This window comes from Haemaphysalis longicornis, unplaced genomic scaffold (assembly GCF_048455015.1).
Source record: "Haemaphysalis longicornis isolate Haplotype H1 unplaced genomic scaffold, Haemaphysalis longicornis Haplotype H1 scaffold_8, whole genome shotgun sequence".
NCBI lineage: Eukaryota > Metazoa > Arthropoda > Arachnida > Ixodida > Ixodidae > Haemaphysalis > Haemaphysalis longicornis.
In genome coordinates, this window is record NW_027526445.1 from 59,589,709 (window position 1) to 59,609,163 (window position 19,455).

The following is a 19,455-nucleotide window of genomic DNA, read 5'->3' on the forward strand; positions in this document are numbered from 1 at the left end:
CCATCGCGATCACTTTCCCAGCACTGCAGTTCTGACCCTCCAGATGGCCCCTATGTCTGGTTTCCCAGCCGGTGGTGAAGGAACTAGACCAGGCAACCTCGGCAGCCAAGTTTGCTGCTTGAATAAGTATAAAACACCTTTCACCGCCGCCAACGCGCACCAACGTATTTGAGAGGAGGGCTCTATGAGAACATAGTACCGAGTAGAGATATACATATAAATATATATAGAAATGTATATATATATATATATATATATATATATATATATATATATATATATATATATATATATATATATATATATATATATATATATTAACTACATTCATATACAATCTTAGCTGAGTAATAGGGGTAAACATCTCTGGCCCTTAACAGAAATTAGAACACGCAACCCAGAAGATCCAGAACGCCGAGAGAGAGCCACAGAAAAAATGGTATGCCATTTTATAATAGGGTCGTTCAAGTTCAAAATTACCATTTCTTTAGAAAAGGATGTTGCCGAAGTGATGCCTCCAGAGTGGACAGCGACCCCACGCCTTCTGAACACTTAATCTTTCTTACCAATTCAGCTGCGTTATCCTTTATTCTATGAGGTATTTATGCTTTACGATATTTTCTATACATTTGCTTACCAACTTTACCATCACGAAAGTTAGTGCGCAAATTTATAGATCACTTTCGTTCCCTGTTCAAGGGGCACCCTTGCAGTCTTTCTGCCATATAGAAGCGTGGGTGATTCTACGTTGTACCATACTCCAATGAAGATTTGCTCTCCAGTCAAAACGCCAGTAAACTTTTTTTTCAATATTTTTCTGTAGTGTCTCGGTCTTTACTTACCTTATAGGTGTATATATATATATATATATATATATATATATACACATATGTGTAGTACAAATGGGTATAGGTTCTAACAAAACTGTTTATTGGTCGACGTTTAGATCGGATGCCGATCTTTCTCAAGACAAATCTTCGTATTTCTGTGCACGTATTTATAAGCTCGTCGTCCAACGATGCCGAAAAAAGAGACAGGGGAATTTCGGGAGAAAAGCAGCAACAAAAGCACACTCCCTGCGAGGTGAGGGGAAGGTTTGCAAAAAAAGAGAGAGAGAGAGAGAAGAGAAAAAAATAAAGAGCAAACGAAAGAAAACACAAAACTAAAACAATCCTAAACATGCAGAAAACAGAGAGGAGTACACAACTCTTTCAAAACGCTGTCCTCCATTGTTCGTCAGCTTGTAGAAAGAGTGACAGGCAGCGACCACTTCAGAGGAAGCCGCTCTGCTCAAGAAGCAAAAGCGCAATGCAATAACAGGGATGCTCTCCCACCATCACTGGGGGGCACAGAATTTCAATGGTCACTGACATTACGGGAAGAGTTGACAGGAAGCGGTCGCAGCCGCACACATGTGTCAGTGACGCCAACCTTACAAACAAACAGGAAGGCTCGTTAAGAGTGTAGGTACGATCTCCGCACTGTTGCTCAAAGGATGCAGGATTCCGCCTACCGGAAGGACGGGCGAGCGCCATTCATCATTCTTAGCTCTATTCTTGTGCCCTGTCCGGGCAGCCGACATGGTCGTCCCTGACCATGAACCAGGGAAAAGGAGCTTTACTAATCCTCTAACCGCACGCGGGTCCTTTGTTGGAGTAAACGGCGGCGGGCGCCTCGATGTTGTTTGTGGCATATGCCGCCTGTGCGGAAACCCCAGGAAGGGAATAAATAAAATAAGAATAGCTTGATTACTTGTTTAAACAATACAGATACTTACAATTTCGATAGGGAATTATTCTGCAGCCAGATTATCAACAGCATGTATAGACGACATGATGCCCGGGCTAACATTCATTCCTGCTTTTACTGTATTGAGTTTGTAAATAATGTAAGGTTCACGTTGTTTGCGTTCTCTTGTAGTAGAAAATTCACTCTGTAAAAGTGTGACCTGTGACCTTGATGGAGCCGAACGGGTGCTTTTCGGAGTTAATATGTCGTGATAATGGTAGATCCGGGAGTGAACGAACATGTGCGCGATGGTTGTTGAAGCGCATGCGGAATGCCGTGTCCATCTGGCCAATGTATTGGATTCCACAAACCCCGCACTCCTGAAGGTACACCACATTAGAGGAGTCGCAGTCGAGTGTCGCGTGAATGAGATGCTTGAAATGGGAGTTGGTGCTTTCTGCCACCGTGGTTGTCTGCATGTGTTTACATACGCGGCACCGTGCCTTCCCGCATGGTGGACACCCACCCTTGGGTGTCCTCTGAATTTTGGCGTGTACAAGGTAATCTTTAATGTTTTTGGGGTGCCTGTATACGACCCGACGAGGGGTGGGAAAGATTTTTGAAAGCCATTCACTCTGTTGTAGCATGTTGAAGTGCTTTTTCAAGATTTTGTTTATGTTTGTGGAATTGGCCCCGAACGTCAAAACTAGGTTGCCTCTCCCTTTCTGGTTTAGTTTATTTTCATGGGGCAGCAACTCTTGGCGAACAAGGTTAACCGCTTTGCAAATAGCGTCGTTGACTATGGGTGGTGGGTATTGTTGCTTCGCGAGTGCATTGCGCAAGTTTTCTGCGTTTGCCTCGAAGTCCTCAGTGCGGGAACAAATTCTCCTAAATCGGTGGGCCTGCGAGTATAGGATACTCGTTTTGCAGTTGCGCGGATGACAACTGTCGAAGTGCAGATACTGCTGCCTATCGGTAGGTATTTTGTACACGGTAGTGATCAGTTCTCCTTTGTTAGTATTTATATGCACGTCAAGGAAATTGATTTCCGTGGTTGAATAGGTATAAGTGAATGCGATGCTTGGATGGGCCATGTTTAAACATTCGATGAAGTCGATTAAGTCTTCCTCCGTACTGGTCCTAATAAGGAATACATCGTCCAGAAAGCGTTCGTAAAAAAATGGCTTAATTTCACGGGTTGATACGAATTTTGTTTCGAGATCGCTCATGAATATATTAGCGTAGTTGGGTGCCAGTCGAGTGCCCATCGCAGTGCCGTTTATTTGTAGGTAATACTGATTGTGGAATTCAAAGCTATTTATTTCCAGCACTAGCTTGGTCAAAGTTTCAATGACTTGTGGGCTTGGCGACTCGTGATCCCGATGTATGCTCTAGGATTCAACCAGGGCTTCAATCCCATCTCGGTGAGGTATATTACTGTACATTGAAGTTACATCTAGAGTTACAAGGAAGGCGCCATCAATGATTTTTATGTTGTCGATTTTCTGTAGGAAGTGGTCAGTATCACGAAGATATGCCGAATGGGTAGCGGGTATTTTCTTAATCAGGGAGTCTATGTAGCTTGATATTGGTTCGGTGAGAGTGCCTCTTCGCGAAATTATTGGTCTACCAGGGTTCCCTTCTTTATGAACTTTAGGCAGCATGTAAAACCTTCCTGGCGTTGCGTGTGCTTCTGTAAGGGCTTTACAGAGGCGTGGCTCTATTTCCCCAAATTTGACAAGATTATTTAGTGTTGTTGTTATTATTTCCTGATGTTCAACAGTTGGATCTGCGTCAAGTTTTTGGTAGAAAAATTCATTATTTAACTGACGGTGGCCTTCTTGAATGTAGTCTGGTTTACTAAGTGTTACAATACCTCCACCTTTATCGGCCGGTTTTATGACAATGTCTGTTCGATCACCCAGTGCCTTAAGTGCCTCGCGCTCCTCTTTAGAAAGGTTCTGGGCCCCTGGTTGGCGAGCGTTATAAGCACGCAGGGCGTCTCTTTGAACGGCCTCAATTTACGAGTCCAAGTGTTTTCCAGCTCTGATTTCGGTGTCCACAGCCGCCCTACATTGACGGAGGTTGGTGCAGTGCGCTCTTTGTCCGGCTTATCGAAGAAATGTTCTTCGAGGCGCAAATTCCGTGAAAAATTGTCCAGATATTTCAACAAGCTAAACTCATTGTATCGGCCGGTACTTGGACAAAATGTCAGCCCGCGCGAGATTAACGACCGCTCATGAATAGTAAGCTGTACCCCGGAGAGGTTAATTATGTTTTCATCTATGTTCTTGTGAGTTTTTGACATTTCTTTCGACTTGCAGGGTCGGATTGGGGGTGTAATTTTAGGATTTTAAATGTCCGTGTGGTGCGGAGCTGAATTGATTGGAGAAAACTCGTTTGAGTATGAAACTTTATCCCTTGACAATTTTTTTAATTTTGATTCTCATTATTTCATCTGTCTTCTTTTTCTCGAAAAGTTCCAGTTCGCTGGCCTCCAGCGCAGAAAGGAAAATATTATTCCTAGCACGACGCTCCTCCGCCCTCAGAGACGCGAGTGTATTATCACAATGATCCACTACAATGTTCCAATTTTGTGTTTCATGTTTGTTAAACGTATGCATCGATGGTGTTAATGATAGAAAAAGGCCCCAGGGGGCGATTCCAGCCTTCAGGTATATTTTGAGTGTACGCACATGTAGGTCATGGCGCACCCGCTTGTCAATTCTTTTCCTCATTTAAAAAAAAATATGCGTCAGCAGCTGATCATTCGTGTCATCTGAGCGAGAGGAGGTCGGAACATTTGCGCGGCCAGGATGTCAGTTCATGCAAATGCGACGTGCAGAGCCACAGTGTTTTTCGGAGATTGTACCTTTTGACGGCGGGGGTGGCAGGGCTTTTCTCGTTTTCTGGACTGGATTCCAGAATCCCGCAGTCTCTCGCGCTCGGCTGGGGGTCAGAAGGTTGTGGGCTCGTTGCAGTCCGTGGGTTCAGTTCTGATTTCGCGGGCTTGGGCTCGATCGTCTGCAGGTTTTTCGAAGGAGATGCGCTCGTGGCTGAGAGTCCTGGGTCCGAGCCTTGGTATATTCAGGTGCGCTCTTCGATCCGGCGACGGGTTTGGATGGTTGCGGTGGTTTACAAGGCTTTTGGGGTTTTTTGTTGATAGCCCCAGAAAGAACGCTGCAAGGTGTTTAGCTGGGTTTCCACGTGGAGTCCGCAGACCCTGCGTCACCTTTCTGGCGCGTTACAGTTGTACGCGCACTCCCAGCTGTAAGCCTTCGGTGGACGTTCGGACGAGCAAGCGGGCTGGCCGCCGGTTCTCTACTGCTGCTAGCAGAGGGACTGTTCGAGCTGACCACCTGGGCAACGGATGGTATCCCTGACTGCAGCTGGCTAGTTGCACTGTGGCGTGTGGGGTAGGCCGTATCGTCCATTTGAAGGCTGTTCATGCAGGGGACGTTCGGGCTCGTCGGCGGTGGTTGGCTGGTGGCACGGGGGAGGGCGTGGTCTCTCCAATCTCCGATTTGGGGTTTCCGGGTTCGCAGCAGCAGGTTGTACAAGTTCCAGGACAGTAGTGATACTCCCGTGAAGTTCGGGTGCAAGCCTTCCTGTTTGTTTGTAGAGTTGGCGTCACTGACTCATGTGTGCGGCTGCGACCGCTTCCTGTCAACTCTTCCCGTAATTTCAGTGACCATTGGAATTCTGTGCCCCCCAGTGATGGTGGGGAAGCGTCCCTGTTACTGCTTTGCGCTTTCGCTTCTTGAGCAGAGCGGACCCCTCTGAAGTGGGCGCTACCTGTCACTCTCTCTACTAGCTTACGAACGATGGAGGACAGTGTTTTGAAAGAGTTGTGTACTCCTCTCTGTTTTCTGCATGTTTAGGTTTGTTTTGGTTTTGTGTTTTCTTTCGTTTGCTTTTTATTTTTTTTTCTCTTCTCCCTCTCTCTTTTTTTGCAAACCTTCACCTCACCTCGCCGGGAGTGTGCGTTTGTTGCTGTTTTTCTCCCCAAATCCCACCTCTCAATTTTTTCGGCGTCGTTGGACGACGAGCTTTTAAATACGCGCACAGAAATACGAAATGTTGTCTTGAGAAAGTTCGGCAGCCGATCAAAACGTCGACCAATAAACAGTTTTGTTAGAAGCTATACCCATTTTTTTACTATTTGCTACGGTAACCAAAGACAGCCCTTCTCCAAAGTATATATATATATATATATATATAGGGAGTAGTAGAACTTTGAAGATGGTAGAGAACACAAGAGAAGAAAAACTTCGAACAAGGTAAAAGCACGATTGTGGCCTACGTTTCAGCAAAGAGAACTTGCTTTCCTCAGGGCCCTGAGGAAAGCAAGTTCTCTTTGCTGAAACGTAGGCCACAATCGTGCTTTTACCTTGTTCGAAGTTTTTCTTCTCTTATATATATATATATATATATATATATATATATATATATATATATATATATATATATATACACATGCACGATGATGATGGTGCAGGGTTAACAACGAATATTTTTAATGCACATCACTGATGCTTACACTTTTACCCCCGCGGCTGAAAGCGCGCGCCTGTCCGCAGAAGGTGACGTTTGGCGACGTTTGAACGGTTTCAAGCGGGAGACGTGCAGTTATTTCTGACCCACGGCACCGATGGTCTCTTGAAGGATTAAGTGGTGACAGGCAATAACTCACTTTAAATGTCTTGTCGATGACGACGTAAGGAAAAATGTACCACTGCAAGAACTTTGGGTAGAGTCCTGGAGTTCGAATAATTGTGCAAAGCAGCACCTCGTCGCGTTTCGAAACTTAACGGCGTGGTGGATGTCGCCATATCTGGACATTCGATCTTGGTGGCTGGCATCTGTGCTATGTCTCGCATTACTGTGAAATTTGGAGATCCGATCAGCGAACTCCTTAAGTGGGGAAGTAGCGGAGACTTGGGCAGAGGAGGAATGCCTTTATTATCAGAGGGGGCATGAATGCCCTGTTGGGGAAGCAAAGGGACATGAAGGAAGGGAGGGAATAATCGAAAAAAAGAACAATGTTCAAGGTTCAATCACCTTAAACGGTGGATAGCATTGTAAAGTCCGTGAACATATAGTTCGCAGAAACCGTGAAGAAATAGGTGCGACGATTTTTAGAGTGGTCGGTCCAGGTTATTACACCAGCTTGTAAAGACCACTGGTTAGTGCGTATTCAATAACTTTCTCAAGTACTGAGGGGTCCTCTCGAACGCGTTGCAGGTGCGCTTCTTCATCTCCGGGTGGGGAACCGAGGTCCAATAGTGGCTCGTGATCGGTCTTGAAGTGCTCACAGTGCCATATCAAATGGTACAGGTTAGGGATACACTTCTCCTCACAATACGGGCAGCGTTGGATGTGCGAGCTGGCTCCGTGGGTCCATTTATGTAGTACATAAGGGGTTAGGGCCGTGTTAGCGTAAATCATATTAGCTACCACCTCGCCCGAGCGTGTGAGCGTCTTGAGCGGGCCCAGCACACCCACCGGGGTGGTATCTTGAAGCCTCTTGTGACTCTCTGCCTTGAATTTCCGCAGATGAAGTTGCCAGTCTGGTCGTGGTAGGTGCTGCAATGGGGCACTGGAAACCACTGGAGGTGTGTCAAGTCTCTCCCGGGCGGCGGTGTGAGCCGCGTGGTTGCCATGTGCCCCCGGCGTGTGTCCCGGGGACCAGACGATGCGTGTGGTGATGCCTTCCGGTTGAAGGTCTCGGATTACATTGGCAGAGAAAAAAACGGTGCCGAGGGTAAAAGAAGGAAGGGGGCCGAAAACGAGACAGAAGAGAGAATGGCCGGTTGTTGGCTAAAAAGCGGTATTATAAGCAAATGTAACAAGGGAAGGATGACGTCCGAATGTCGGTGGTCCGGGGCCGACGTATATTGGGTATTATATGGTAGCGTTTGGTGGAACCGTTAGGTGAGTCCATTCGTCTCCGGGTGGCAGCTAGAACAATTCGTTTGTATTTTTGGCAGCGCGAGAATTTCTCCAAAAATTTGTGAAAGAAACGTATTCCTGGTGTCACTGTGCAGAACCCGAGGCGCTCCATGTCGCAGAAGTATGTTGCGCAGGAAGAAATCGGCGAATTCATGACCACACCCAGACCGTGTAAAGGGTTGAGGTCTCTGCTTACCTAGTCAAGTGATGAACATCAGTGACGATCCAGCGGCACCCAGTCGATGTTAAAGTTAACGGCCCGTGCAGTTCAATGCTTACTGTGTCACATTGAGGAGAGGGGCAAAGAGCGGGCTACGGCAAACCGGCAGGACGTGATGTGCATCGCTGTGCTGTTTACAGAACGAGCAAAAGGGGATGATGATTGGCGCGGTGTAGCACGCCCTCCATATTCCGGAAGTTGTTCAATTTGCGGCGGAACCGGCTATTTGTTGGTCGCGCCAAGCCACTGAGGCGGTTCAATAAAGTTAAGCGGTAATTATCGATCCACTGAAGAGAAGGCAGCTCGGTGGCCGGTTCTACTAGAGCAAGGTTCGAGGGAGCAATGCGAAAACGGGGCAGAAGTGACAGCGGAGACGCAGTTTGTGATGGGTAGGATAATGGGCATCAGAAAGGGAATCCGCGTCCGAATGCTTTTTCCATGACTTGAATGCAACGTGAAGTCAAACTGCTGCAAACGCAGTATCCATTGACCGAGGCGCCCAGATCAGTTTTTCGTTGCGGGTAGCCAACAGAGGTCGTTAATATGTGTAACGATGGTGAAATAAACACCGTAAAGGTATGGGCGAAACTTTTGTATAGGCCAGATGACAGCTAGACATTCCTGTTTCGTGATGGTGTGGTTCTTAGCGGTCCTCAGTGAGCGACTAGCACACGCTATAACCCTTTCGCGAAGCTGAGCATTGCACACGACAACAACTGAACCAATGCCACACCCTCTGGCATCAGTGTGCTACATGGTAAGTGCTGAGTAGTCACAATGAACGGGGTCAGAGGCAAGTGTGTTTATGACAGCTTCAATTGCATCTTGGAAATCGTTCATCCATGTAACAGGCTCGTTGTCGTGTAAGAGCAGATGCAGGGGTGAACTTGCCAGCACACCGATAGAAGGTACAGGTTCAAGAAGTAATCCGCAATCTAAGGCATTGTCTATACTGGGCACTGGATAAACGTATTTCTGGTGATTTTTATTGAGGGCCCGGTGGTCGACGCAGAACCGTACTGGGCTGTCTTTCTTTCCGGCGAGTACCGGCGCGGAAGACAAAGGAGCTCTCCGACAGTCCAAAAATATGGCGCTTGAGCGTGTCATTAAAAATATATTTTACAAGGTCATTATCCAACCCTCCCTACGGGGATCTTTAGTAACATGCGAAAGATCAATTCGCAAATACAAAGTGAGGAGAGGCCTGAGCGCAATGTCATTACAAATAGTGATGAAATAGTGAGAGTAGCCGAGGAGGCCTGTAGAGATAAAAACACTACCCTCTACATCCAGCGTTATGCCGAACGAGAAAGTAGTACAGAGGAGGTACAGATCCCACCAGTAGCGGTAGAAGTAGGCAAACGCTTTTAAAGAAATGAAAGGGGACAAAGCACGTGGGGAAGTTTAGATAAGAGCAGACCTCTTGAAGGATGGGAGGCGAATTGAACTTGTAAAGCTGGCAAACCTGTACACGCAATGCCCAATGACCACGAGATTACCAGAATCTTGAAAGGACGCGAACATCTTCATACTGCATACGAAAGGGGACATGGAGGACTTGCAACATTACAGGCCGATCTACTTATTGCCATGCGTATACAACTTACTTACCAAAGCAATCGCTAACACAACTTATGCCACCTTAGATTTCAGTCACACTTACAATCAGGGTTCCAAAAAGAATATTCAACATTGGACCAAGCTCACACGATCATTCAGATGATACAGAATTGTCTTGAGAATACTGAAACGCTATCTATAGCTTCATAGGTTTTGAGAAAGCATTTTACTCGGTCGAAACCTCAGCAGTAATTCAGGAATTACGGAACCGGATCCTGCATATGCATTTTGTAAGAATACTAAAGAATATTTACAATGGGTCCACAGCTACGATCATACTCAATAAGGAGAGCAGTAAAATGCCCATAAGAAAGGTCGTCAGTCAAGGAGACACAATGTATCCAATGTTATTGAACGCTGTTTACAAGCAGTATTAAGAACATTCCTTTGGGAAAAGGTGGGAGAAAGAATGAACGCAGAGTACCTTGGTTACCTCAGTTTGGCTGATGACGTTGCCTCGCTAACTAACTCGGGGAACAAATTGCGAAGAATGCTTACAGCACTGGACAGAGTAGAACTGTTGGCCTGAAAATGCATAAGCAGAAAACTAAAGTAACGAAAAATAACCTCTGGACAGCAACAGCGGTTTCAGCCGGCATCAGCGATATGGAAAAGTTGTCCAATCTACCCGTGAGCGTATGCCCTCACGCCGCTGTCAGCGGAAGAAGAAGCACAGCAGAATACGCTTTTGCTCGTGATATCGGCCATCGTCTAGACGCTCATGTCTAGGCTCACTTCACCTTTCGCCAATAAATAAATCCCCTAAACCATCCACGTGAGCCTCGACTATCTGCCTTACAAGTGGTGGAGGAAAGGGCTTCTATTCCACCCCGGAGCTTGTCAACTGGACGCTGCCCAGGATGTCACACGAGCCACGTAATTGTGCTGCAGCGGTTCAGGGCGCACCCGTTATCTGCTAGGGCTCGTTGCGACAGCGGGACCCCGCCAGGTTCAGCTGCCTGGACGACAGTAATATCGGGGACTGTTTGTTATTCTAAAAACGCGTGAGGACGAAAAATCACTGGGACGTTCAAACCAAACTTTTTAACGTCGGCTTCAACCTTAACGAGCTAGCAAAGCTGTGGTATCGCAAAAACGCCCCGAGCATTACTACCTGATCTGCCTTCCACACGCGCATGGCTCGAACATTCGGGCGCCCTGCTGTACGCAAGCTCCACGGGGAGCAAGCACGGCGAGTGAGAGGACACAAAGCTGGTGAAACGTTTAATAGCTGTATTGAAGACGTGATTGATTTCTGTAAGCGCGCCGACCCTTCAATGATGAAAGCCGACTAGATCAAGCACATACTAAAAGAAGTAGGTGATGACACCTTTCAACTGCTTCTGGCCAAGGACCCACAGACAATTTGAGACGTCGTGAATATGTGCCACATCATTGACGAGTTCCGAAGGCAGCGGGATCTTACGAGAGAACCTGGCGATCAGGCCAAACCTCTGTCAAGTTTGGCAGCGGCTTGTGTAGACGACCGGGCGCTGTTCGCCGAAATAAAAGCTTTCATTCAGGAAGAAGTGGCTAGCCAAGCCTCCCTCCTGGTGTGTTGCCCGGTGCCGTCGCTACTCTGGACCCAGGGCTCAGACACGTTATACAGGAAGAGGTAGCTGAGGCACTTCCATTACCTCAGAATCATTGGCCGGTTGCTGCCCCAATCACGGTGGCCAGAGCCGTGAGAAGGTTGTCTCTACAACCTGCTCTACTGTTGCACCGGACCATGCCACAGCAGCCAGAATTCTCACCTCGGCTTGTCGTACCCGCTCTGCCCCCGCCACGCCCTCTGAATGCTGTGCCCAGACAACATCCTGCATTTAATATGGGTAGCCTTTACCCTGTCGGTTCATGGCATAGGCTGGTCAACCGATCAATGTGTTTTGCCTGCCAAATTCCCGAATAAGTTCCCGCTATTGCCGCGTTTTCAAGTCTCTCCGGGAGAGCGCCGAACACGCTCCCTATTACAGTCGTGCTTCTGCCCCGTCGTATGTGCCGCAAACTATGTACCAAGTCCCATCTCAACGGGAATTTACACCGTCGACTTCCGATCATTGTTAAATTTTCAACGGCTGCCACTCATCTTCCCCTCGTCGTAGCTCTATGTGTCCTATGCGCCGTGGTCCTACCAATACCTAGGAGGAGAAGTAGCGCCCGCAGTTCCAGAGGCAAGAACTGCGTCGACCTCGAACTCTCCAAGTCCTTGTTTTTCTCCCGAAAGTGTTATCAAGATAGTTGTAGAAGTTGTACCCACTCATGCACCGAGGACGACGTGCGCTGCTGCTTCTGTAAATTATTCCGACCATTGGCGTTCAATTTGAAAAGTTATGATGCCAATTGCAGCACTTTCGTTTCGAACCATGGATACACAACACATTAGGCCAATAGCTGCTTGCCGAGCTCGTGTCGTGACACAGATGAGTGTAAACAGTTGAATTCGTCGTGTTGCCATTTTGTTCCCACGATGTCCTTTTGGGCTGGGACATTCTGTCACGGCATGAGGCTATCATATGCTACGTTCCCGCTGAATTAGAGGTTTAATTGCTGCCACAAGTTTCTCAATATGTTCCCGCCACGAAGTTAGTCGTCACTGAATACACCGACGTTCCACCACGCTCCTCCCGTGTTGTTTCCCTGTGGTGCACATCCGTGCCTGATGAAACTGTACTCTCTACGCCATCCGACGTCTTTCTCAAACGCAGGTGTCTGCTACTACTCCCCGACCTTCTAACTGTCCGCGATGGTGCAAGGGCCATGATGGTACAGAATTCAGCAACAATACCATGCACCCTCCTGTACAGCGAAGCCCTTCGCTTCGTCCAGTTGTCGATCCTCGTTTCGAAACAAAAGTACCGGATGGTTATCCCACCTTCAGGACGAAGAACTTAGTGTTTGTTTATGCGAGCCAGCTGAATTTTCGTTGAGATATTTTCCGGTGCTCCGTCGGCAGTAATTTATACCCGACCCAGCAAGCATTATTACGAGGCTTGTTCTAATCTTCTTACGACTGCGCAGAACGTTCGCTGGCCCGGACGTCTGTTGTCACACACTCCTTTGAAACTGGCTCTATTGCCTTCCTTCACCAACGACCATATCCTGTTGCGCCTGCGGAGCGTCGCGCCATTGACGTCTACATCCCTGACATGCGACAGCGCGGTGTGAGTCGCCCCTCCAAGAGCCCATGGGCGTCACCTGCGGTCCTTCTAAGAAAGAAGGATGGATCCATGCGGGTATGAGTTGGCTATTGCTGTTTGAACTTTATAACGCGCAAGCACGTCTATCCTCTCCCGCAAATCGATGACGCCCTTGCTTGCCTACAGAGAGCAGAATTTTTCTCATCCCTTGCTTTGTGTACCGGGTACTGGCAGGTTCCAATAGAAGAGCGTGACTGGGAAAAAACGGCGTTCGTTAAACCGGGCGGCAATTATGAATTTATTGTTACGCCGCTCGGCCTTTTCAACGCCCCTGCCCACTTAAACGCATGATGGACAATATTTTGAAGGGAATGAAGTGGAAGAGGTGTGTTTGCTATCTCGATGATGTCGTCTTCTCGTCGGATTTCTAGTCAGAACTTGCTCGTTTAGGGCAAGTTTTGACCGGCCTTACCAACGCCATACTACAGCTCAACAAAAAACTGCCATTTCGCGGCACGCCAGCTCATCTTGGTCCACATCGTATCTGAGGACGGGGCTCTTCTGGATTCAACCAAGCTTCGAGTGGTTGCTGAGTTTCCGAGCCATACCACTTTCAACGCACTTACAAGCGTTATCGTCGTGTGCTCCTACTTCCGACGCTTTCTTCGCAACTTCTTTGTCACCATCATTTCACCTTTAAAAAGCTCCGGAGAAGGTACAGAGATCTTTCTGTGTGGTCACCGTCGTGCGACGAGGCGTTTGCGACCCTGCGTCGGCTTCTTACATCCCCGCCTAAATTGCGACATCTCGACCCGTCTTCGCCAACAGAGATCCACACGGATGGTAATGGGATTTGTCTCCGCGCTGTTCCTACCCAACCGAAGTCTTGTTTTGACGAGCACATCGTTGCGTACGCAAGCCCGAGACCTAAAAGCCGAGTCGACCTATTCAGTTACTGAAAAGGAGTACTTGGCCATCATCTGTGCTCTTGAAAAATTCCGCTTGTACTTGTACGGCTGCCTGTCTGATGTTCTCACTGATCATCACGCAATCTGTTAGATCCATGTGTTCATCTTGGTCGGTGGGCTCTTCGACTGCAAGAGTATCACATCCCTGGTATTTGCCGTTCCAGCCGCAAGCAACCTGATGCTGACGACCTCACCCGCTCACCTCTGTCTGCTGACGTTTCCTGCCTTGCCACCACTGTTACCGACCCATTTTCGTCGTCCCTTGTCGTCACTAACATGGCGGCTGAGCAACTCAAGGTCCTAGGGTTACTTGTATGATTCGGATATTGTCCATTAAAGATGCGTCACTTCGGAGAGGATCGCAAGCTCTGCGGAGCCAATTATCACACTTAGATCTCGCATCGCAGCCACCTCTCTGACGAGAGGAAGTGGTAGATAGTGGTTGCGGTGGTGGAGGTGGGAGGAAGTGGTTGTGGGAGGAAGTGGAGAGGAGCCTGTACTCCACTACGCGATGGAATACCCCGGCGTCTGCTCTACAGGCTTTTTATCTTTCGGCGCGCGTAGATCTCGAACCGTCGATTCACATCTAGAACATTGTAGATCGAACAAGATTATTCTGGCTGTTCACGTTAGACTAGAATGCTCCCACTATCAGAACAGATAACACATGCGGCACAGAAAGAAAGAATGGAACACGAGCTTCCCTTGACACAGAGATAACACAAACCTGCGCAGCAGGGCGGTAAAAGCAAAAACACAAATAAACCCAAGGCATGATTCGCGGCATTTTACCCCTCTAAGAGTGCATCCACCCGATGCTAACCTAAGCGACAGTTCGAACAAAAAAAATAAAAGTTCGTGATCGTCCGTAGAAAGGTTTTAAGCGAACCACGTGGATCACTTCGGGCGCGTGTGTCGTCTTGACGTGCCGGAGTCACCATCGGGGATCACTACATAGGTAAGTTGGCCAACACGTCGTAGAATCTTGTAGGTTCGGAAGCATAATCGCGGAAGTTTCTCACTCAGTCCGCGTCGTCGGATTGGAGTCCAAACACACACACAATCCCCAGGGTGGTACTCGGTGGCTCGGCGTCGGAGGTTGTAGCGGCCGGCATCCACCAGCTGCTGGTCCGTTATACGAACTAGAGCCAGCTGGCGGGCCTCCTCCGCACGCTGAAGGTATCTTTGGACGTCGGTGTTCAGGTCGTCGTCTTCCAAGTGCGGCAGCATGGCGTCAAGCATTGTAGTCTGCAGTCTTCCGTAGACAAGCTCGAACGGTGTCATCTGCGTGGTTTCCTGGATAGCCGTGTTGAACGCAAACGTGACATACGGGAGCACTTCGTCCCAGGTCTTATGTTCAAAGTCGACGTACATTGACAGCATATCCGCAATCGTCGTGTTCAAACGTTCCGTTAGTCCGTTAGTTTGGGGGTGGTACGCCGTCGTTCTTCGGTGACCCGTGTTGCTTTAGCGTAAGATTCTTAGCATGAGCTCCGCAGTAAATGCCGTTCCGTGGCCCGTGATGGGGACTTAAGGGGCTCCATGTCGCAGCACAACTTGTCTTATGAAAAACTTGGCGACTTCTTGTGCAGTCCCCCTGGGAAGAGCGGCAGTCTCCGCGTAGCGCGCCGTGTAGTCTGTTGCTACGACAATCCTCTTGTTCTCTGATCGTGACGTAGGGAACGGGCCCAGAAGGTCCATTTCAATCTGTTGGAAGGGCCTTGATGAAACAGCGATCGTTTGCAGAAGTCCGGTGGGTCTCGTCGGTGGCGTCTTTCGTTGCTGGCAGTCATGGTAGCTCCGGACGTAGTGGGTGACGTCAGAGGTAAGGCCGGGCCAGTACTACCTCCCCTTGATGTTTCCAATAGTGCGGACTGTGCCGAGATGTCCGGAAGACGGGTCGTCGTGGCACGCTTCCAAAATTTCGTAACGAAGGTGCGCGGGGATGACAAGAAGGTAATTCGTTCTCTTTCCAGGGCTGACATTTTTCTTCACGAGGACAGAGTTGCTCAGGCTGAATGCTGGTAAGTTGCGTTTGAATGTCCTAGTAACGGCGGAGCTGCATCCCTCGAGGTTGTGGATTATGACGCGTAACTCGGGGTCGGCACGCTGCTGGGTGGCTAGGTCGCTCTCCGTCACGATTCCGAAGAACGCGCTGTCTTAATGAGAGGCTTGTGGTGGCGGGTTTGACGGGCGATTGCGACAGGCAGTTGGCGTCGGCGTGTTTCCTCTCGGATTTATAGACTACTGTAACGTCGAATTCTTGCAGGCGCAAGTTCCACCTACCAAACGGCCAGAGGGGTTCTTCAAATTGGCGAGCCAGCACAGCGCATGGAGGTTAGTCACAACCTTAAACGGTCTTCCATACACGTACGGGAGGAATTTTGAAATGGCCCATATAATCGCAAGGCATTCTTCTCAGAGGCTGAGTACTTTTTTTTTCTCCTTTGACAGACCACGGCTGGCATAGGCGATTACTTTTTCGCAACCGATTTGTTTTTGGACGAGGACGGCACCCAAGGGGTGCTACCTTTCGTCAAGCGCGTGAGTGGCTGTGCAACGGGTGAAGTTTGCGACGAAGCGTCGGTAGTATGGGCACAGCCCGACAAATATGCGCACGCCCTTCTTATCTTTTGGCCTTGGGATGTTCGCTCTGGCTGAAGTTTTCGCCGGATCAGGCAGGACTCCCACGGCGTTGATGGCATGGCCGAAAAACGTGAGTTCCTCGTAGGCGAAGCGGCACTTTTCAGGCTTCAGCGTTAACCCCGACGTACGGATGGCCTCGAGTACAGACTGCGACCTTGAAAGGGGTTTTTCGAAAGTCCGGAAGAATACCACAACGTCGTCCAGGTATACGAGGCAGGTGTGCCACTTCAGGCCAGCTAGCACAGTGTCCATGACTCTTTGGAAAGTTGATGGTGCCGTGCAAAGCCCAAACGGCATCACCTTGAACTCTTATAGGCTGTCAGGTGTTACGAATGCGGTGTACTCTCGATCTCTCTCGTCTACTTCAATTTGCTAGTAGCCTGTGTTCAGGTCCATCGATGAAAAGTACTTCGCATGGCAGAGGTGGTTGAGGGCGTCGGCGATTCGTGGCAGGGGGTACACGTCCTTATTGGTTATCTTGTTCAATCGCCGGTAGTAAACGCAGAACCTCTGTGTGCCGTCTTTTTAATTCACGAGTGCGATTGGTGCAGGCAACGGACTTTTCGATGCCTGTGTAATGTCGTCATTGAGCATGTCGTCGACTTGAGCCCGGATAGCTTCACGCTCGTGTGAAGACACGCGGTACGGTGACTGTCGGGTAGGTCGGGCTCCGTCTTCCGATGGCAAAGACGACGCAATGGTCTTGAAGAAAAACAAGTTTATTGGAGCGTACTTGTGCTCCCCTAACAACTCAAACAATACACAGGCTTTAACTATCAGAACAGATACCACATTCAGCACAGAAAGAAAGAATGGAACACGTTCTTCCCTTGGCACAGAGATAACACAGACCGGCAGCCGGGCGGTAGAAGCTAAAACATAAATAAAGCCAATGCATGGTTGCATGGTTCGCGCCAATATATATATATATATATATATATATATATATATATATATATATATATATATATATATATATCTTAGGATTCTCTTGCCTCAACAAATACACATGTCCAAAAACTCACCCGACGCCGGTACTGCTCGGAACGAATATTGGGCACGCTGCAAATAGAAGCTGCAACGTAGAAACGTAGAATGGATACCCGTGTCAACAACATCTACAGCCAAGCAGAATGATTGGCAATGCGTCTCTGCGACTGCTGCCGCTAAAGTTCATGTTGCTAAAAAGATTCGTGATGAAGCGGGTGGACGACATCAAATTTCGTCTGCCGGTGGGATTATTAAATGTCGCTGCTCCTTATGATCGCACACAACGCGGCTTTTATATGTAAAAAGACTTATATCTTGTTGACTACTGCTAAGCACTGTTTTCCAAACAATCTAGCATTGGAACTTGTAGGAAATTAGTTATAGGTACATGAAGTAATATCGCAGTATGCTTGTTGATAGCAGCCCATTAGTTTGTAATGTGCCACGTCGGAGTAGATAACCCCTATAAAGTACCCCTCTGGTGCTCATACTGAATGACCAAAATCGTTTCCACGTTTCTGTTGGCGTTTCATTATATGTTAAAAAAGTGTCTACAGCTTGCAAATACACTTTCACCAGTAAAGCCTGTGCCATTCACCGTACTTTCAGCCTATTGCGGAGTAATCGTATTTAGCACCATACCCGGAACCAGTACTAAAAACAAGCTTACGAAACATGTTTCAGCTACCTATTTATCATCGCCCATAAAAATTGCCATCAAAGTGCAACTTTGTTTAGACAAACCTTCAACTTTGTTTAGACAAACCTTCAACTTTGTTTAGACAAACCTTGTTTAGACAAACGTCAAGCTGGCCTTGCTTAGTAAGAACATCATTCATATATGTAGGTATGACCTTGGAGGATAATTTCCAGTACTACGCTCTCGCCCACGTTTTTTACTGACTGAACAGATGCCTTTAATTTTTGCTGTATTGGAGAACGAGGGACTTTGTTGGTTTTGTCGTGATGTTTTTCTGACAAAAAAGAATATTTCTCTAAACAAACCAAACATTGCAAGCTATTCGAGCGAGCTAGATCTCTCTGTGAGGATTAGCTGGGATTGCGCCAATAAAAAATTGGATGCCTTTGCTTAAAAATGTTATATAGAGCTGCCTTAACGCTACGTCTTCATAGCTTAATGGTTTGGTAAAAATCCAACCCTTTGGAAACGTATGTGACATGACTATATACAGTGCGCAGGGAAATACGTACACGTAAACCGATAATACACCTGTTTACCTCGCAGTTTTCACTGCACAAGGACGTAACCAAGTGGAAATGTTTATTGCGGTTCATGTCTTTTTATTTGGATCGCAAATCTGAGCTATCCATATGTGCCTAATTTGCTCAGCGGGGCTTGAGTGGCAACAGTCTTTCCTCGTTTGTTTCCTTCACGTTCTATGCAGCAATCACCGGTCTGGCCACTTGTCTTACGTTATCGTTTTCAGTACACAACAACGTCGATGCTCATCTGCAAAACATTTTGTGAAAGTAATTTAAAAGTGTAGAGAGATTTGTGACGTCTACTTTTGTGGTGGCAAGGTGGAAATAGTGATTTCCATATCCAGCTTGGGTGAGCTTCCAAAAGGAGCAGTCCTCGGCTGTCAGCTAACTTTACAAAGAATGAGCATCGTAATCAATAAATATTCGTGGTCGAGCATGGTTTGTCAAAACAAAAACATTCCGCATAAGCTGACTGCCCGTTTGTAGTGAAAAGTGCTTTCCATGACATTCACTGTAAAGATCCCCCTTTGTAAGAGTAATGCGCAGAAAGCAGATATTCAGCCTGCATTTTCCGTGCCAGCGGACATGCTACAGTTGTTCCGTGATGCGACCCTGATATTTTTAGATGTTCATCCTCTTGTTTATTGTGAAGTGTCAAATAGAAGTTATGGTGGGGGAAAAATGACGCATCTGTTTTATCGATTGCAATCGATCTCAGGTAGTTGTCCTGGCAGTGTCAGTGTGCATGGAGGAGGCGGTGTTTTCGGCATCGAGAATAGCGAATGAACAAATGGTAGACGGCGAGTGCACACAGGCCAAAAGCTCGTGAGCTTAACACCAGTTTGTATCGCATGATTAGGGGAGTTTATCCGCGAGAATCTCCGTAATAATTTTTTCACCGAAAGATATGGTACGACTTTACCCTATGTTTTCGATTAAATATGGTGAATAATTTTACCTGCTAGATGGT

The 19,455-nt window shown here is 47.6% G+C and overlaps 1 long non-coding RNA gene and 1 other non-coding gene across 2 annotated transcripts in view; both read right to left on the reverse strand.

The window, feature by feature from the left end:
* Positions 1-17,428, reverse strand: part of LOC144148695 (uncharacterized) — a 101,947-nt gene extending 84,519 nt beyond the window's left edge. The window contains exon 1 of the long non-coding RNA XR_013318028.1: positions 17,297-17,428. This is a non-coding gene — a long non-coding RNA (uncharacterized LOC144148695). The remainder of the gene's footprint in view (positions 1-17,296) is intronic.
* Positions 8,988-9,112, reverse strand: LOC144150354 (U5 spliceosomal RNA). Its single transcript, XR_013318508.1, has one exon. It is a non-coding gene; the product is annotated as a U5 spliceosomal RNA (small nuclear RNA).
* Positions 17,429-19,455: the final 2,027 nt, after the last annotated feature.